General features: G+C 42.8%; 1 protein-coding gene across 8 annotated transcripts in view; it reads right to left on the bottom strand.

The window, feature by feature from the left end:
• Positions 1-20,000, bottom strand: part of ZNF536 (zinc finger protein 536) — a 334,254-nt gene that overhangs the window by 235,618 nt on the left and 78,636 nt on the right. The gene's annotated exons all lie outside the window — the stretch shown is intronic.

The following is a 20,000-nucleotide window of genomic DNA, read 5'->3' as shown; positions in this document are numbered from 1 at the left end:
GATTTAGGTAACCAGCTACGACTATAAATTTATAAATTTATAAATAATCTAAGCAAAAAACTCTATAAATAGAGATTTTTTTTTTTTAAGTGTGTTATTCACTGAGAATCCTGCAAGTAACCACTGAAAGAATACTTTGCACTTTCACAAGGAAAGAACAACTCCACTATGCACCCGAGGAGTCACACTACAACTTGTTTGCTCAGATCTACCTACCCAGTGATTTTTTTCCCTCACCTAAACTACATCTACGTAAATGGAAATTTGAATTCTTTGGTTTCTAATACACTGCCTCTGTGGAGTAGTTTGGGTTTAGGCAAGTTACAGGAGTACCTAATGCAGGCATTTACATTCGCTGTAAGAAAAAGAAGAATAAAGTTTCCATAACCATTACAGACATGACTTTACCAGAACACTTCAACCCTGCTGAACACTTACATGCTCTCAGCTACGTCCCGGTCACTTTTCCAGACCCATTTTTCTAACGCGTACACAGCACTGTCCCCCAGGTGGGCAGACGCCACTGACCAACACAGCCGCGGTCACCAAGCACGTTTCCTTCCTGGCACTGCTTGAGTTGCACAAAAATGTAGTGCTTGCCACATCGTGGCCTGCTTTTCTCAGCTCGGTGGGGTTTTTTTTGTGGTTGCTGCTCAGTGTTTAGAAATCTTAATCTTTAGAGAAATTAGTTATGGTAAAGAATGAGAAAAGAAAGGGAGGAATGCCATTTAAATGAGCTCATCCCTCCTAATTAAGAGCAAAGAAAGAAGCTCAAACTTTGGTGCTGCAGTTTCCAGGTGAAGAGGAAAGATCCCACATTATGTTTCTGGAAACAGAAAACAAGGGATGCTTTGCAAGCTGTCCCGTCTCAGGCAGAAAGAGCGTGGAAGAATCTGGCCACGCCACTTGCGCTTCTCTGCCTGAAATCACTAATAAAGTTTGAGAGGGGTTACGTTTAAAGCAGCTCTTAGACTGTTCCAGCTCACTACTGTCAGCTTCAGATCTCAAATGTAATTTTGATTTGTAATTACATTTTAAAAACTAGCATTAAAATAACGTTAGAGAGGTCATAATCTGAACTTTTTAACAGTTAGGCACGTAGCATAACTTTAGAAATGCATCTCCAACAGGATTCATCTGGAACACACTCTGTCGGAATGCCTTCCTTCAGCCGTTTCAGTGCTCGGCTGAAGCTGGTGCGCCAAGAAGCCATTGTGAAGCCCCACATTTCAGTCTTTTTTTTGGGTGTAAATGACTGAAACACACTGCTGGACGTTTGTGAGTCAAAGCCTTTTCTTGCATTATAGCCAGGGCCGTGTTTGTAAACACTGATGGGTGAGAAAGGGCCAGAGAACCTGGCATTAGGCCTCTGCACTGAAAGGACGTACACTGCATCCCTTGTGAAACCCAGTTGGCTCCATTGCTCCTGAACTTTGGAGTGGCTTTGATTTCCTTAGTCTCTCTGGCACAGATAGATTTCGGAGTGCTGACCTCTAGGAACTACTGACATCAGTCAAAATGCACATACGGTGAACAATGAGCCGCCCCAGCCCGTCAGTGCGCGGGTGCCACCTGGGAGCTACCTGTCCCCCCACAGGACTCGATCAATCTCACGTTACGGTGTCCTCCACTGCGAGCCTGGCACCTCCAAAGGCACAGCAGGATTCAGGTGGGACACAGGCTCACTGCAAATTTTGCCTTTTTCTGAAAGTCCCACCTTCTGATAAGAAAACTTCCCAACTAATCGGTTCCGCAGTGGCTCCCGGCTGCAGCGTCGGAGGCAAGAGATGGAGCAGGAATTCAGTTTCAGAGCTAGTGCTAAAGTAAATGATCCAGTAAAAAAAAGAAAAAGGCTGTGCCTTAAAACCAAGTTTGAAATTTTATAGGCTTTTACACCATAATTTGTACTTGAGCCTTCTGTTATTTTTAAACAAATCTAATTTCTTACAGCTGTGAAATTTACATTTTAAGAGTGTCTAGTGGCCATGTGCATTAATTACTTTATTGTAATATTTTAATGAGTTTGGGGTTCAACTCTGAAAGGATCCTGCTGAATCTTTGCTTCCCCACAGAATTAAACTAGAACTTGATTCAATCACAGCCTTGCACACCCCGATTCAAAACCTGATGGACCCGCATAGTATTTTCAGTTGGCTTAGAAAGTCCCTAAACTTTAAAACCAGCTCCAGATTTTCTGACTTTTCACCAAGGAGGCGCTGCCCGGAGGCAGCAGCAAAGCAAGGCTTCGAAAAAAAATTTTATTTAGAGCTGAACTTGCTGTGCCTGATCTCAATGGAAAACAGGTAGCAAAATGCAAAATTCAGCTGGGAAAGCTAACATTTGGGCCAATCTTGATCTTAATGACACACACAGACAATGATGGAAATGCTTCCGACTTAGTATACGTGACATAAAAACATTTAGGGCTAAAAGATTAAACCCCCAAAGAGTACCTAAGTTCACCAGAGAAGATTGGAAATGCACCACTGGAAGATTTCCACGTTGTGCAATCTAGTTGAAGAGCATTACAATATCCATACTTCTCCCTCTGTATTCCCTGTATGGATTTTGGTGGTTTGCGTCATACTAAATTATTTCTTCCTCATATATGAGTGCGCATAAGTAGCGGTGGAAGAAAAGAGTTCAGTTTCCAGCCAGGACTATATGTGCAAGGGCAACTGCTCATCCTGGGGACTGAGGCAGAAACCTCCAGACCACTGGGGATCTCTGCATTTGAACTGCTTAGAGAAACCTTCTTCCAGCATCCGAAGGCACTTTAATTCTCCCTGAATAACCTAAAGATACAAATACATAACACGCTGAACAAAGGGTTCAAGTGCAAACAGATGAATGCAGGAGAAGCGAGCCTGACTGGTTGAGTTGACCGAGGCAACGGTAAAAGGTTCACCCACTGTCAAGTGCAGCTGCACACGCTGCCCCCAGAGCCACATTTAGAAATCTGACCATTTATATCCACAGCTCTCACCTCTCTTTGCTGGGGCAAATGCAGAATTGCACCTTCAATGAACTACCCAGCTTTTTAAAAAGCATGTTTTCAAACCATTCCAATAAGAGCAACAGTTATTATTCAGTACATGCTTTTTATCAGATTGAAGATAAACTTTATTGTAACTGGTGGAGATGGTATCAATGATTTGTGGCCTATGAGCATTCTGTAATGAGAAATGAGAATCTGTCTTGGGGCAAACAATATTGTTCTGTTTACTATGCAATTAACAACATTAAGTTGAGATTCTATAACTGATAGCTGAAAATAGGGATGGGTATGAAGAAACTGGAAGCACTGGAAACTTTCATAGGACAGTTATCTAAGGACTATAAATAATTTTTGGAGATTTAGCCTGACATTCTCTCTGATCCTCACGACAATGTTCCTCACTGCTCCAGAGATGCTCACTGGAAAAGTACCCAGGCTGTAAGCAGTTTGGGGCAAAGCCAGGCTCTCTCCCTGCTGCAAGCACTGAAGCACAGGACAGGGCGGTAATTCCATTTGCAGAAAAGCAGCAATAAAATCTAAGGAAAAAAAAAAAAAAGGCCTCCAAAACCTATTTTACTTTGGAAAAGGTATGATAACAAACCAACAAAAGTGACAAAAAGAAACAAGACCTAATCTCTGATTACTGACATATCTGGTGTAAAATAAATACAGAGAACCATAGAATCATGGAATGGCTTGGGTTGGAAGAGACCTCAAAGCCCATCCAGTTCCACCCCTGCCATGGGCAGGGACACCTCCCACTGGATCAGGGGCTCCAAGCCCCATCCAACCTGGCCTGGAACCCCTCCAGGGATGGGGCAGCCACCACTGCTCTGGGCAATCTTGCATGCATTGAAATTCTTCTTAAATTTTACAGACTGAGCGTCACACCTTGGTGTGACTGAAACCCTGTACTTGTTGCTTACTCTCCGAGCAGCCTTGAGCAACCACCATATGGAGCTGCAAACCCCACACACAGCAGAAATGGCCCTTAACTAATGATCAGAGCAAATTGTTCTGGAGTCAAGTGGGGCACTTCCAAGTGGTGGTTAAGACAAGGACTGACCAACAATGGAACTTCTCCACACAACACGACATGTTTTACCTCACATTATGATGTATAGAACCCTAAGTACAACTGACCACAGAAGCACCACTGTTCCTGTACAGTTCGCCCCTTGGCCGTGCAGATGCAGACCAGACGTTTGGCCTCCGACCCTGCAGCGGTACCAGTTTTGAGGATATTGCAGTAAGGACTCGGGTAGAGACACAGCACAGCACCTCGCAGGGGGACAAGCAAGGAATAAAACGTGCCAGGGTCTTTCTTCCTAAATTGATCTTCAAAAATTAATAACTCCAACGATTGTATCCCTGACCTACCCCATTCCACTTGCAGCTCTGGAGATGCGGTGCTCCACGGGGAGCCCCACTGCACCCAGCAGGCAAAAGCCACATTGCAGACAGCACGGCGCACCAGCGCTCCGGCAACCGGGATGCTGCAAGGAAGTGAGTGCCTCTGGCAGCCCTGCAGCCCCTCTCCTGCACCTCTTGCCTGTAAGGATCGGTGCCTTCCATTCCCATATACCCCTGAATAACACTGTCTGGCTGATCCAGAAGATTAGCAGCTTATTCCACCTTTGTTCTCTGGGGTCTTTTAAGATGAGCAATGAATGACATCGCAGCAGGCATAACCCTCGGGCACAAAGGCTAACAAAACCATAAGATGTTTTAAGGAACCATGTAAAACTTAACAGGGAGTTTTAGAAGGCTATTCCAACAGAGAACCTCTCTATAAAACCCAGTGCTACATGGAAGGGCTCTCAAATTCTTTCCTTTCCACAACACAAAATCAGCATCAAACGTCTGCAACAGTGACCTCTTTAAAACTGACAAAAACACAAACAGTTTTAATAAAGTGTGCAGTAAAGTTGGGGGTTTCCTTTGCGCAAGATAATGCAGAAATAAAGAGTTTCACAGCAATAAAACTAACTGACACCATAAAATTAAATGGGAGGAAAAAAAGATGGGAATATAAATCTCAATGTTCCTGTACACAATATGCCAGTGATTGGTGGAAGTTAGGCACAAACTTCTACTTTATAAGAAAGCTGATGTTTTGAGCAAAAAAATTCAATAATTGGTAATTACAGGGCTTAATTCCTCTTTCTAAGGAGGTCCTGAGTCTGGTCATTGTTCATTGCTACTGTTCAGAATTTACTCCAGGTTAAGAACTTCTCCCATCCTAACAAAGAGGTACAAGAATTTTCTCCAGAGAGCAATTTTCTTTCAGTAATTAGCCTACTTCAATATTTTAACGCAGCTACTGACATACAAAAGCACAAAAGGTCCTCTGACCATAACACAAAGTGAGAAATGAGATTCCTAAAAACTTTGCATGACAGAGGTCTAGGATTTACCAAACCTATCAAGCAGACATCTCTAAAACTATTTTTAAAGGTCATAAATTAGGTACTCTCTTAAATGTAATTCAATCACCCACTGTTATAGGAGCTTGATTCTATTAGTTGTCCTATGCATTTTACCAAACAGAACTCCATTAACATTATTCACTTATAGTTCCCTCTATAAGTGGATATTCTGCTCAACAGGCTTTAAATAGATTTTTTTTTTTCCCCCTGAAATTGCTATTAAGCATACTTTTACTCAAAGGGCAAAGTAGGCATAGGATTATGCTTGTACTTCATGCAAAGGATATATTTTCAGCAATCAGAACCACATTCCTATGAAGTAAAAATACTCAATATAAGCCGATTGTTTCTATCCCTCCTAACCTTGCTCAGTAAGGACTCTATTCTGATCTTTTGAGTTGAACACAAGTGTTCCAATTTGGCAGAATAAAGGTATCTTGTTGGGCAGCTTGATGAGCATATTCTGTGCCTCGAATGCTGACCTTGGTACGTTCAAGGTGGAGCTCAATTATCAGACGCTGCTCAGAGGGGAAAAATATTAAAATTTCTTTTAAGAAAATCGGGATGTATTTTACTTTCTTCAGCTAAAGAACACTACACAGAACTCCTGCTTTTCCATACCTGCCTTTAGTGAACCAGGGAAAACAAACCTTCATAAAGAGACCACAACGCATTTATAGACATAAGATTTTTGGAGCGACCTATCTAGCCTGTAGTTGTATTTCAGCTTCAGAAACGTCTACCATAGAACATTCATCTCTGATTTCATGTTGATTTTGCTGTGAATAAATGCCTTTCACAATTTAGATGACTATTGTGAGCAAGAGAAAGAACACACAAGTATATGCACAGCAGCATCGTGCAGGGCCAAACCACACATCCCACAGCCAGCCCCAAAGGTGCTTTGCCAACTTGTGACATTGAGACTCACACCACAATAATCTGAAACCCAAACAGACCCCGACCCTTTGCAATGGCTGAGCTGCAACAGCACAATCTGTACATACCAATGCATGTATCTAGAGAGCCAAACCCTCCCTCAGCTGGTGACCATACCCTATGCGCATCTCCTGCCTCTTAAAACAAGACAGATGGCAGAAACCATACACTGTTGTTCTCTTCATCGGCCATACCAATCCCAGATCAAAATCAAGTCAGTCACCAGCAGATACTCATTTCTCAGAGGAAAGAGTGGAATTTCATCTCACCACTGAGCTTCAGCTTGCACTTGAGGTTCCAATTTTCTTCTGGTCTTAGCCCATTTCTGTCTCTCTCTGGCACATACTGCCCTAGTAAGTGCATTTATTACCTCAGTAATTCCTCTGGGGGCCGTCTTACTTTCACTTCATATCTGAACTCACATAAGCATCTCCTCATTTTACAAGGAAATGTTTATTAGCCTCCGATAGGACTTTCCTGTTCCATCATGCTGAATCCCCCTGTCTATCACTCTTCCAAAGCAAGCTAACGAGTTGCATGCCCTTGGTTGGTCCTTGTTTGTGGCTTATGGGCACTGACGGTGCAGCGCAGGTGTGGAGAATGCACATAGGGCACAGCCGGGTGTTCTGGGTTCTCCTCCAGTCCCGTTTGAACGCCCTCGTCCAGCCGGCCACACACGCGGTCACCCGGGACCCCAACACATTCACCAGATACCAGCGGCACTGGGTGGCCTGGAAATTTCTAGGTGCCCCATTCATGCTCCCTTGGGACCAGGGCAGGAAAGGACTGTGAAAGTCTCCTTCACCCAAGGATTCCTCTACTATGAGGTTGATCTAATTACTTTGGGACACTTGAACAGTAGAGGGTAAGCCTATTATATCACAAAAACAGGGATTTCTGCTGTAATTCCTCCAGTTCCCAGCTAATTATCTTACTTGAGAACTGCTCACAGCATTTTCCCTGGTAGTTGAGGGTCATCACTGCATATTCTTGTTTCTCCAGGTGTACCATGCAAAACTTCTCAGTGTAACAACTGTTTGGTAGAACTGGCACTGTCCAAAAGCTGTTTGGCCTTCCACAGCGTTGCACTGGAAATCACAGCCACGATCCCCCACAGCCACAGCACAGCCAGATCTTCAGCGGAGGGAAGTACAACTGCTAGAAAATAAAACTGCATGGATTTACCCCAGCTGAAAGTCCAGACTCACCCGAGGGACAAGAAAACGATTCCAATGTAGAGTCTATTTTACTAGAAACCAGGAAAAAACTCTCATCCACATCAGCCTGCTAATTCCTACTTGTATATACGCAGAGAACATTTGTATTCAGTTGCTCACTTGTAAATAAACATTTTTACATGGGTGGATTGGAGTGGTGTCCCCCCACACACTTTCCGTTCCCATTATTTTATATATTACACACATGTCCTGTCAGCGAAGCTCACTTTGTTATCTGAAACATCTGTGGTACCCTGCTGTGGGGAAGGCCAGCACGGCTGCTGCTCTTGCTGCCTGTCTTTATTAGCCACCGATTTGCCAATGGAATCCTCCGACTGTGAGCAGTGCTCCGGTTCGCCTCCAGAACGCCAGAGCAGCACGGCAGAAACAACGGGACTCTGAACTGGAGGAGAGGTCCCGTTGGTTCATAGCATGGCAGTTATCATCTACGTGAAGATGGGTCCCGAGGGAATGGCACAAGATGCCAGGGGAAGGTCAGGCTGGACATGAGGAGAAGGTTCTTCCCGCAGAGGGTGGTGGAGCCCTGGAACAGCTCCCAGGGAGGCAGTCACAGGGCCAAGCTGAACATTATTCCAGCAGCATTTGGCCAGTGCCCTCAGACACATGAAGGGTGTGTTGGGGTGTCCTGTACAAGGGCAGGAGTTGGACTCGATGATCTTTGTGGGTCCCTTCCAACTCGGGGCATGCTATGATCCTATGATGAAACCTCGGTTTCACATGTGCATTCATGCAAGCACTCATTTTCCTATTTCTAAAGAAACTTGTGTGAACTTACATGCAAGGTGAAAGGACAACACCCTCGGAACTCACCGCTCGCCTACCTGAGGCTCCCACAAGGTCTGGCTGTTGAGCAGCTCTAACATCACTTATTATTTCGGCCAAGTGAGAAGTTACCTGGATCGATCCCTCTTAGCCTTGCTTGCAGGTGCTTTTTGCAGTCACAGTCCTGAGGTACTGCACAGTCTCAGGAAACATTCTGGGATCTACCACTACGGGCAAGATTATTAGCTCAGGGCTATAAGAAGCGTGTGTTTCTTATGGAGCCATGACAACGTTTTAAAAGATCAACTTAAAGATCAAAAAAAATCTGCCTATGTTTCTTAAATAACATTTTCAGAGATAAGATTCTGGACACACGATAAGAAGTGCAGCTATTTCTATGTATTTTAAACATTTACATACTGCAGACAATAGCACCTTGGTAAAATTAGTTTAACCATTTCCCCTCTGAAAAAAAAAAATCACACCCATCTTATCCTTATGCGGATTTCTTATACAACAAATGAGGGAAACTCATACTCCATTTAAGATTCTGAGAAATACAACTGTTAAACCACAAAACCTAAAGAGAACATTCAGGGGAAGAGTCAAGAACTCACAAAAACACTGGCATGGACCAGACTTCCCGCTGATGGCATTGCTTCTACAGGTCTACCATTTTAAGAAACTGCTCTCTAACACAAAGACAAGATAATAACAAATTAAAGGCACTTCCCTACCTTTAAAAACAAGATTTATCGCTGGCATACAACCCTGAGCTGAGTTCTGAGTCCCACAGGTAAACTCAAACCAACTTTCTGGAGGTTCTCTGATCTCCCAAGGACTCAGGGCCTGATCCAGAGAATGATTACGGTATGGAAACATCAGGAGATGGCTGTCACAGATCTTCTACATGTAAGTCAGTGCGCATGTGCATCCAGCTCAAGACTCAAACTGGAGACTTACGTGGAGATAATTACAAAGGGAAATAAAATACAGCTTTGGAAAAAACACCCCAGTTTCTTTATAAAATAATTGATCACCTAGCCCCAGTAGGAAGGTTCAAAAGTCACTATGTAATGAAGTGCTACTAGCAAAGCAGCTTGTTGCTAGATCTTTCAGGAGAACTTGATGACAAGAAAAAAAGAATGAAGAAAATAAATGCCACAAAGGCAACTCTCCCTCGCCACCTCCATTACGTCCCTTTTCCTTGACGCATCACTTTCAAATTTGCCTTATTTCTATCACAGCATTAGTGCCCCCAAGCCATCTAAATTCTGTGCAAACACGGGGAGGATCTTTCTTTATTTAAAATCTGAACCTGAAAATAACTGAGACGTGAGGGCAGAATATCACCAGTCTCCAAAATAATCTTGGGATTACGCAGCTAAAAGCTGCAGCAGAACGAGCTCCAGGACCGAGCTCCAGCCAATCCCTCCTTTTTACTCGCATTCAACAGAACTAATCTGATGGTCACAGGTTGTCCCCCTGCTCCAAGTGCATTTCAGCGAGAGAAAGGAGATGGTGTACGGATGCTACTGCCGCACTTACTTAAGACAGCCTTAGAGATGGCATTTCAAACCCTCCCGAGGCCAGTGCCGTCACAGATGCCTTCCACTAGCGGAGGAGTACAAAGCACTTCAGCAACAGCAAGGATCTGATCTTAACCTAACTACATCGTTCTTATTTGGGGGGGAGGGGGAAGTGAAAGGAAGGAATAAAATTAATGTATAAGCATAAACAAGCCCCAAACTTGGAAGATGAACTGAAAATACAATTATCTTTATAAATTTTAAAACTGCAAACAGATTCATACAGGACAATTTTCCATCTGTCCCAACCCTTCTGCAGGACACATGCAGCAGATAGCTTCAAGTTAGCATATTTCTCTATCTGCAGATTTTTCCTAGGAAATTAGGGGGGGGAATGCAATGCTGTGACAGAATGGTAATTTCTCTTTTACCCTTAGTAACCACGACACTATGTTATGATCTATTGTTACTCAGATTTTTAATATTCATCTGAATATTTCATCCATGCAAAATTAGTCCCAGCATCTTTTTTTGAGTAGCGTTTGGCGGTCACTGCTTCACTGTTTGCTTCATAGCAAACAATCCTCTGCTGCTATTGAGTGCTGCAGTCAGGCTTGCTTCACACTGGAGGTTAGAATCTGATCCTAAGTCCACTAAATCACAGAGTCTTTTTAAAGTTTAATCTTGAGAGGATTTGGGTTGTAAACAAAGGACACTATACATGGGGAAAGAAACAACAGAAAAATATGAACTTACGACTCTAACACAACCCCAAGTTCAAATTTGGTGTGTGATTTAGCAAGGAAATTCTGAGCTTTCGGCAGCAGCGCACACGCCCTGGCATGTGGGTAAAGCTAAACTGAACACTGATGCTTACATCCAAAACACACATATGGATCCCATTTTACTACAGACGTGATTCTTCATGTGCAAAACATGTGTCTGCCTGGTTTTCTTTAGCTTTTTAAGATGTGCTGTTTTCTTTCATGGGGGCAGGGAGCAGAGAAGTAAATAAATAATTTGTGTCATACTTGAAAACACATTATTCTATGAAAAGAAAAGCCTGGGATTCAGCGCCAGGTAGAAAGCTGAAAGTACCGATTTCAGCAGAGAAACAAACGCCAACGGTGAGAAACTTGGTCCACTGTACAGCTTTTGCAACACGTTAATCTATCCCACTCCATAACTGCTAGATAGAAAAGGGGAAAAGGGCTCCAGATGCTAATAACTTGGAAGTGGTAATTAGAGGAGTCCACATTACTGCTGTGAGACTCCCATCCTCCCTTGATTGCTGGAAAGAAAATCTTGTCCAGCGGGTCTCCTTCTCTCTTCCAAAACATGCAGCAGTTCTGTGTTCCTAAGCTCCATCTCCTCCCTGAACACATCAACAGGAGCTCTGCTAAGCCTGAAAAACTTGTTTTACCTTCTCCGACAGTAGTCAACGCCGTATTTCCAATAGAAAATGTAGGAGAACGTTCACAAGGTTATAAGGTGACCTAACAGGGAAGTACCACAAGCCCCAGCTTTTAGCTACATGAGATCAAAATTGCCTCCCACAGTCGCAGCCTGACTGTGACAGAGAGAAAGCAATGGGCACAGACTCTCGTGAATGGGTAAAAAAATACCTTTAAAGGCTCACTGAGCATTTATAATCTCTGGGACCACAGAGACAAAGTCAGTCTGGAAAGGGTCTGAACACTGCATGAGAAAGTAAAAGGAAAAATACACTTATCACGAAGAGGGAATGCATTTGTATTATTGTATTGAAACAGCACGAAGCTACAATGACAGGCTATAAATTTTTCTCTTGGACTGTAACCAATATTTTCCATTTCAAGTTATAACAATGCATGAAAGAGACTCAGAATTAATAGAAATTAGGGACATAAATCGGTAGGTACTTAGGTGAAAGAGAGCCTCAAATTTGAGTATGGTTAAAGCAGAAAAGCTTAACCAGCCCTTGGAGCAACCCTGGGTTCCATTTACACTGCTGACAAACTGACCAAAAAAGGACTCCAAGATTTCACCAATGATGTTCATCTTTATAGTTCTCAGATTCATAGACCAGAATGTTACAGTAAATTCTTGGCAGTGAAAAGCATCTTTTTTTAATCCCTGAAATTTAACATCACACATAACACTAAGCTTAATCTATGACTCCCAATAACAACAGCAGTAATAGCAACTACGTTCTGCAGTGAGGAGAATTAAGCTACAGAAATTTCTCAGTTCTACTTCTTCTGATTTGATATGTCATTTCATTAAACATCCATGAATTATTGAATATTAATAATTTGAAATCAGCGATGTGCCTTAAGATATACATTCACAGACTCTTTGTATTTTTCTGTTACTGTAACTGCCTATTGAAACATCGGCTGCACATTAAAACAAAACAAAACCTGAACAAGCAAACAAACCAGGACGGAACAGCAAGAGGACTGTTAGCCAAAGCTGGGCCCAGAAGAGGAACAATCTCTCCTCCATTTTAAGACTCAATCCTACATGTGATAAGTGCACCTCAACCCTCACGACGTTCTAACATCTCCATCCAAGCTTAGGCAATAGTCTTATAACCAAAATTCCAGTTGACAAGTCCTTTTTATCCCCCTACCGAGACTTCTCAAAGAGGGGCACTGTGAATATCATGAAAAAAATGAAATCAATGCAAAGTTGTTCAGCACAGTGTCCCTGTTCCAGTGCCACACTTGGAACGCCCACACGCTTGGCGCACCTTCCATTCGCACAAGAGGTGCACAAGAACAAATATGAAGCAATACCAGCAAGTTCAGGAGCTGTTCGGTTCTCCTTCTGATGTCTCCCTGCATCTATTTATCTAGTTCTTTCTGCTTTGATATCCAGCATTTTAAAACCAGGTCAGAACAGGTTTTAAAGATGTAATGCCACGCTCGCACCTTTTGAACCTTTTCAGAGAAAACCTCAAAAGGTTCGTGCCTAAGAGAACTAAGATGCAGGGACAGCTTTGAACCTGAGGGCTCTCTCGCTGAAGCAAGGACACGTCACAGGTGTGCCGCAAATGAGCAAGGCAAAAACCCAACGTGAGCACAAAGGCGTGCAACGCTGACAGGGCCGAGTCCAGAACGCTTTAATCCCAGGATGAATGCGCGCATCTGTTAGTTATTTACGCAGTTCCTACTAGTAGTTTGTACAGATAGCCAAGCAGGTAAGCATCAGCAGCTTTGAAACCATATGTTAAAGGGAGCCTGTGTGATGGTACAAGAAGCTGTCGGGCATTCTGGGTCAGACAAGGGCAGGCAGACACCTACCGACTATGAGATCGCGTGGCTGCTCAGACCCCTGCGCCCCGGCAGGCTCTGATGTGGCTGTGCCACACTGCGGCAGACAACTGAATCCTCCTCTCAATTCCCATCCTTGAACAAGAGATACTAAATACAACCACAGAATGACAATTTTCTTCCTTCCCTCTTTAGTTTCTAGCTTTTTGGGGGGAGGGAAGTGGATCATCATTGTTGTTATTACTACTGTTGTTATCATTATTATTACAAAGGTTTGTATAAAACACAGCTGTGTTAAAACAACACTTTTTAGATGCTGACTTTAGTTTGCTGGAAGAAGATGGATCCAAGATCTCTGTCTCTTGGTAGTTACAGGAACACCCTACAATGGAGGAGAACCAAGCCCTGGTCCTTTGTCTAATTCAGAGATTACTTTATTCTCACTTTTATGCTTTAACTGAGTTGCTCAGACTCGGGAATGGTGTGCAGCTAAACTTGGGTCATCCCACTTCCCACAGCCCTCTGACCACCAGACTGCAGCCCCGGTGGGACACATCAGCACTGTTAAATTCAACGTATTTTCAGGAGAAAAAAGAAAAATTTGCTTCAAGAAAAACAAAGTCCTTCTCAAACAGGACATTTTGCCTATCCCATTTACTTTCTCTACTAAATATCCTCAGCAAGGAACTGTGAGAATTCATTCATCTCTGAACGAACTTTAAGAACACTCTGAGATCTCCAGTCAAAACGTGTGATTTTTTTTCTTTTACAACTAGCTGAGAGTAGCAGAATCCAAACCCTGTCAGAGTTTACACAGTGCTTTAACCTACACCACTCAGCTCCTGCTGCCACACAACTTTTAGGAAAAGAAAGGAAAGCTGTTCTCACATTAAATGCCGAGTTTCTAAAGGAGGTCTGTTAGGAAAATTTTCCTTCAAATTAAAATTTCCTGCAAAATGGAGAAAACAAGTCTCTCCAATCCCCTCCACTTCAAAATGCTTAGCAACTACCTTGAACCCTCAATGGTTCAAGTTACTCTCAAAGGCAAAGGAATCAAATACCAGCTTTGAGTCCTGTTGGTAGAGGAGTAATTCCACCTTTGAAAAATCTTGGGGCGACTAAAGTGACTTCATCAAGAGCTGCAATTTCATTCTGTCCTCAACGGTTCATACACACACACAGCGGTGGAGAAAGATGCCTTCCTCCCCCTTCTGAAGTATGACGGCCTCGCTGAAAAGCCTTCAGGGAGGATCCACCCCTAGGAGAGGGGTCTCGTAGTTTAGCATCACCCAAACTCTGCTCTCAAAGGCTACCAGTCCATAGTAAATCCCGGAATTTCAACAGCCCTGCTGAGACTGTAGCTAAGTGCTTCTGAAAAAAATCTAATCACACCTTCCCAGCCTCTTGTATGTCTACCTTTCACAACATCAGAACACGCACTCTACAGTAGCCCTTTTCAATTTATTTCCCCCATACTTCCCTTCCCAAGAGGGTATTATTCATACCCTACTCCTTCACAACATAATTAGCTTGTTCCAATCCTTGGAAACAAAACAATCACCCCTCCTTTTGCCCCTGCCCTCAAGAACCTCTTGCAAGGGTCCTCTTGCAGCTCACCACCCCATAGGACAGGAAAAGACACAACTGCTCTGCGCTTGGTACCCAAGAAAAAACAATCACGTTTGTCTTTCATTATTTTGCCATACTTTAACAAAGCACAGTTAATAAAGCTGTGCACCTAGAGGTGGCGGTTTACCCGAGCCCCACCACCTTCGCTGTTTGGCCCCTTCCAGTGCGCTGCAGGACTCCCCTGGTCTAGGCATGGGCAGAGCTGGGTCAAGCGTTGCAGCGGCACTGCTCCACGCAAAGGGCAGAGTCATGAATGACACCTCCATGTGCATTAGAAAATATTAGTTGAGATTTTTATTTCTGGGAGGTGTGCATTGCACGGCATCTATAAAACAAGCCCCAAACATTCTCAGGAATACAGCTCCAAGAGTTTGATTAAAATTGAGCAAAAACACTTTCTCATCTTTCTGTTTAAAAAAAATGACAATTCATTTAGATTAATTCAAAGATTAAATACAATTAAAATTTCCATAAGATGTCTGGCTTTTCTGAAATAAACTGCAGTGGCCATCAAAATATTGATAGTCATTGGTAAATTACTTCTGGTGTTTAATCAATGTTATTTTTTTATCATCCAATTTTTTCTTCACGTCAGTTTCTAACACTAAACTACATTTCATCAAGGTTGGTAAAATGTTTAGAAAGGAACAGATGTCAGAATATGGGGATTGCCAATAACACTGATGGAAGCCAGTAATTTCTTTCCTGTCCAAAGGCAAAAGAATGAAGAATAATCTAGACTGTATACAATAATACAAGATTTACTACAACATTAATGGCTATAAAAAGTAAAAGTATACAAAAGCTATCTCCATTTTTTTCAAGCCATCACTAAGGGCAGTGTTTTTCAATTTGAGACAATTTTTACTGGGAAATGAAAGGTCTATGTATTCTTAAACCTTTAAATATCCATAACGCACAGATGAAGACACAGGCTAGCGTTAGTTGCTTCCAAATATACTTGTATATTAGTCTATTGTCTAAGTTAATAATTTTGCCAAATCTCAAAAAATGTGGATGCAATCTTTTCTTTAAGAAAGCTGCTCAGCTTGTTATTTACAGATTGTAACATTTACATAAGAGTTTGGTTTAACAAGAGATATAAATATAGATAAAACCCTTAGGACTTCATTCTTTAAACTGCCCTCTAAAAATCTGCCCTACAATTTGCACACTGAATTTTGTGCAGACTATTCTTGGAAGCCTTTTGTGAATTAGGGAGAACTGACTCGAAACAGGGGCTGGTTAATCACAATTTTGCAAATTGTACGTAGCAATCATCCTCACATTGTGAAATTCAGATCTATAAAATGCTGATGTTTTAAAGCTGAAAAATAAATAAGCTAAGTAGGATTACTTTGCTAAGGAAGGGCGGGAAAAAAAGACCCCTTGCAAAGAAATCCTTAAAATCAAAACAATTAAGAGAAGTGGCACCATAAATACGGGGCATCTCCATTCCATAATGTCAAGTGCAAGCCCACCTTGGAAAGAACATCTCCCATCTGACCATTCCTGCCTCACCTCAGTCTCGGATCAACACTCACCTGAATACAGCAGACAAATCCCTGAACTTCCAAGGACAAACCTCTGAGAGGTTTTCTGTTCTAGAAGGCTTCTGTGTATTTGCCTACAGCCTGGGGAAGCCCTCCAGGTGAGGGACGACTGGTGAAACTTCCCTCTCCCGCGTGTCTGTCGCTGCCTGGCACCCATCACCCAACCCCAACCTGATTAAATATCAGGGCCGTCACTGGAGCATCAACCGCAGCCACAGGGATACACAGATACGATACTATATGATGCATGTTGAATGCAAACACTTAATAGTTGGCAACTAAATATAGGGAAAAGGAGCAGAACTTATGTGGAAAAGAAGATGCCTCAAAGAAGACGTGTATTGCTCCGATTTCAAGCTGCACTTAAAGTAACTTCATCAGCATTTAGGACAAAACTGACTCAAGATTCTACTTCTCTACACAGGTTTTGCAACTCCTAACACTCAGTATAAATGAAGGTCTCTTTCTATTTATTTTCCCTTATCTGTTGCAGGAAGACCTCGCCAAACTGTCCGTTTTGACTGTACAGGGATATGGTGAAACTCACGCACAGTATTTTCTGTTATACATGTAATTACGACAACAAGAACTTCCCATCAGAGTTCAGCAGTGACGCAGTGCACGCTGTCACCCTCCTGCCATTCCAAGCCTCCTCACTATAGACACAAGTCACAAACAGTGGAAACTCTGTTTTCCTGAGTTTGATCCCCCCAAAGGTCAGGTTTCTTACCTCAAACATTCCAGCAGTTGCTTAAACTGCAGTTCAGGAATTCTGTGTAACATTGCTTCTAGAAAGCAAATATTTATGTTAGTAAATACCATTAAAGCACTGCTGTTCTACAGGTACGCTCGTTAGCAAACTGCTAAATATGAGACAGAAAACTTTAAACTAATGGATGGAAACATTATATTTGTATATTAGACAAACTTTACCATGCTAAGTGTTTTACCAAATGCAAAGTCCAGCCGTGCTAACTCAGGTCATCCGAAACTTGTTTTGAATAACTTCTCCTGTTTACCAATATTTTTAGGAAGTTTAAAGCTGCAATCTCAGTGGCTAGAAACATACACCACGAGACGTGAGCTGCACAAGGAAATGTGAGCAGACACTCGCAAGTTTCTCAAGTCCCCTTTGAGGGGAAAGAAGAAGAGGCACAGTCCTTTCAGTCCTATCTCTCCCTAAGTGTTTTTTGTCAAACGTGGACTCTGCCACCATCCTTCAGTGACAGACATGTGGGATGACATTTTCTGACATGATGTCAATAGTGACATCAGTAATATTTGACACAAGGCACATTGGGGTTATCTAACACAGACAACTGGATCGCTCAGGGCGTTGGAGATCCAATGCACTATGAGTTTTACCTCCAAGTCATCAGTGAATATCCAGCCTGATGTTTTCTCGTTGCTACCCACTGATGGCTCCTCAGAGTCTAACACAGAAGGGGTTTGGGTGTATTGAATAGATGCCCAGAAAACAAAAATCAACACAACAAATTACATTAATCTGTGCCCTATGTTGAAACTCCATGGAATGAATAGCCAGCAACAAAGCTATTCTTCTACTGCTATCTGTAATTCCTTTTAAAAATGGTTAAATCCCAAAGGAGACCCAGGAGGATCAAATGAGTCAGAGAGCACTACAGCTCCAGCCTCCTGAATAAGATTTCGGTCTCAACAGCTTTCAGTCCCATGGCTTTCATTAACAGTTAAATATACTTATGGGAAAATACAAATGCGAAATGTTACTTTCAGTGATGTGTTTTCCAAATATTTCACAATTGGCTAATATACAGGCCTCACAAGTGCTGAACAGAAACAAAATGAATTACATATATGACCACTCCAGAATTTCCTAGAGTGCCACAGTCCTGATTAAACAAAGCAATTCCACCTACATCCAATAAAGCACTCGTGTTAGAGCCCTGCAATATCTATTAGGCACCTGGCTGAGCTCCCTAGTCCTGCATTTAGCCCCAGGATCTGCCACGCAAAACCTGAAAGCTCTGGACAGGAGCAGTAAGAGGCGTTAGTCCAGGGGACACATAAACCTACCTGGACCTGCAAGGACAGTCACCTGCACAAGGTACCCAGGCGCCTGGAGAATTTTGTATTGCAAATCACTGCACACAGAGATCCAGAAATCTAAATTCCCTTGCGTCTTTGCATCACGTATGAATCCTCTTTTGGAGCAGACATTTTACGTTTTTGTCTTATTTTAAGGTTACACTTCGCTCAGCCCCCGCCAGCATGGGCAGCTTCCCAGGAGCGCGGCTGCTTTAACAAACAAGGCTTTTTGAAAAAAGTTCAAAGCTAAGTGCCTTGCTTATAGATTTCTTTAAATAAATGCAAGTGCCAAGTTAAGAGTTAATCTGTGTGCAAAATGTGTTCTCTTTTCCTATTTTATACTAATTTTGAAAAGATCATTCTCATTGGCCTGTTTATCACAGGGAGCCACCAGTACGACCACATACCCGACTGGAGACTGGTGTTCAATCAGTAGTAGCAATAAACAGCTGGGCTACCTTCAGATTCCCTGGGATACTTCTGCATTTATTTCAAATTAGACTACTCTAACTTGGACTCCTTCATTGTTCTGCAAATTGTGGTTTCCCTTAAAAAAAAAAGTGCCATCCTAGCTGGGAATCAAAATGCACAAAGCATATTTACTGCCCCTTAGAAATTGTCCCACAGTGTTATGTGTCACAGAGAAAGAGCGTGTTTTGTTAACCATGTGTTTGGACATCCTGTCACAGGGCAACTTCTCAAACAAGTTAAAAAAAAAAGTAAGAACAATATCTATCTTATTGCAAAGAAACAAACAAACAAAAAAAGGGCAAGCATGTCTGGAGCAAACTGCTGGGCTGAACCACTAAGGAAGCGATGAGTCCACTGCTCCCACAAAGGAAGAATCGCAAAATTCCAAGAGACTTCACAGCAACCACGCCACAAAGCATTCCCACCTCTTCTGAAAGTCAGAAGGGAGATACTTTCAACATAAACATCTGGCATTCTCCCAGCCCCTGTCCCACAAGGCCACAGCAACCGTCCACTGCTGATCCACGGCTCCCAACAGTCTTGGAGTTGGAAACTCCCTCTCTACAAAGCACAAAGCCACTGAGCAGTAACGCAGCCTCTTCCCATCGCATGATTTACAACAGCAGGTACGCAATCAAGTCTCATTTTGCCTAAAGCTTCCCATCACAAAGTATACTGCTTGCCTCTTGGTCCAAGTTTTTGGGGAAGCATTGCTGTAGGCGTACAAACATTCCCAGGAGAGGGATGATCCGATCCCAGTGTGAACAGCCACTACACTCCTGTTCATGTCTTTATCCAAACAAGAACAGCCATTTCTCGGTGGCTGGGCAAGCCACTCCTATTAGTGGACATCTGCATCCCCTCTGCAGCTCTGACATCGTGTCATCTCTCCTTTCCACGGCCAGTGCTGTTCAAGCCATATTTCTGGGTGGGAACGTTCAAACCAGTCACACATCATTTTACATCTCAACCATCCACCTCTTCAGAGGTTCCCTAGCTCACCAACCGCTGTACCTACCAGTCAATGCACATAAACTGTTCAGTGCAGATTTTATCTGTAGCATCAACTGAGGCTGTGCATTCTCCGCAGCTTTATGGCGCTGCCTTTAAGGTCAGAATTTAGAGCTT

This window comes from Cuculus canorus, chromosome 13 (genome assembly GCF_017976375.1).
Source record: "Cuculus canorus isolate bCucCan1 chromosome 13, bCucCan1.pri, whole genome shotgun sequence".
Classification (NCBI taxonomy): Eukaryota; Metazoa; Chordata; class Aves; order Cuculiformes; family Cuculidae; genus Cuculus; species Cuculus canorus.
Note: the sequence above shows the minus strand (reverse complement) of the source record. Positions and strands in the feature narration are given on the sequence as shown.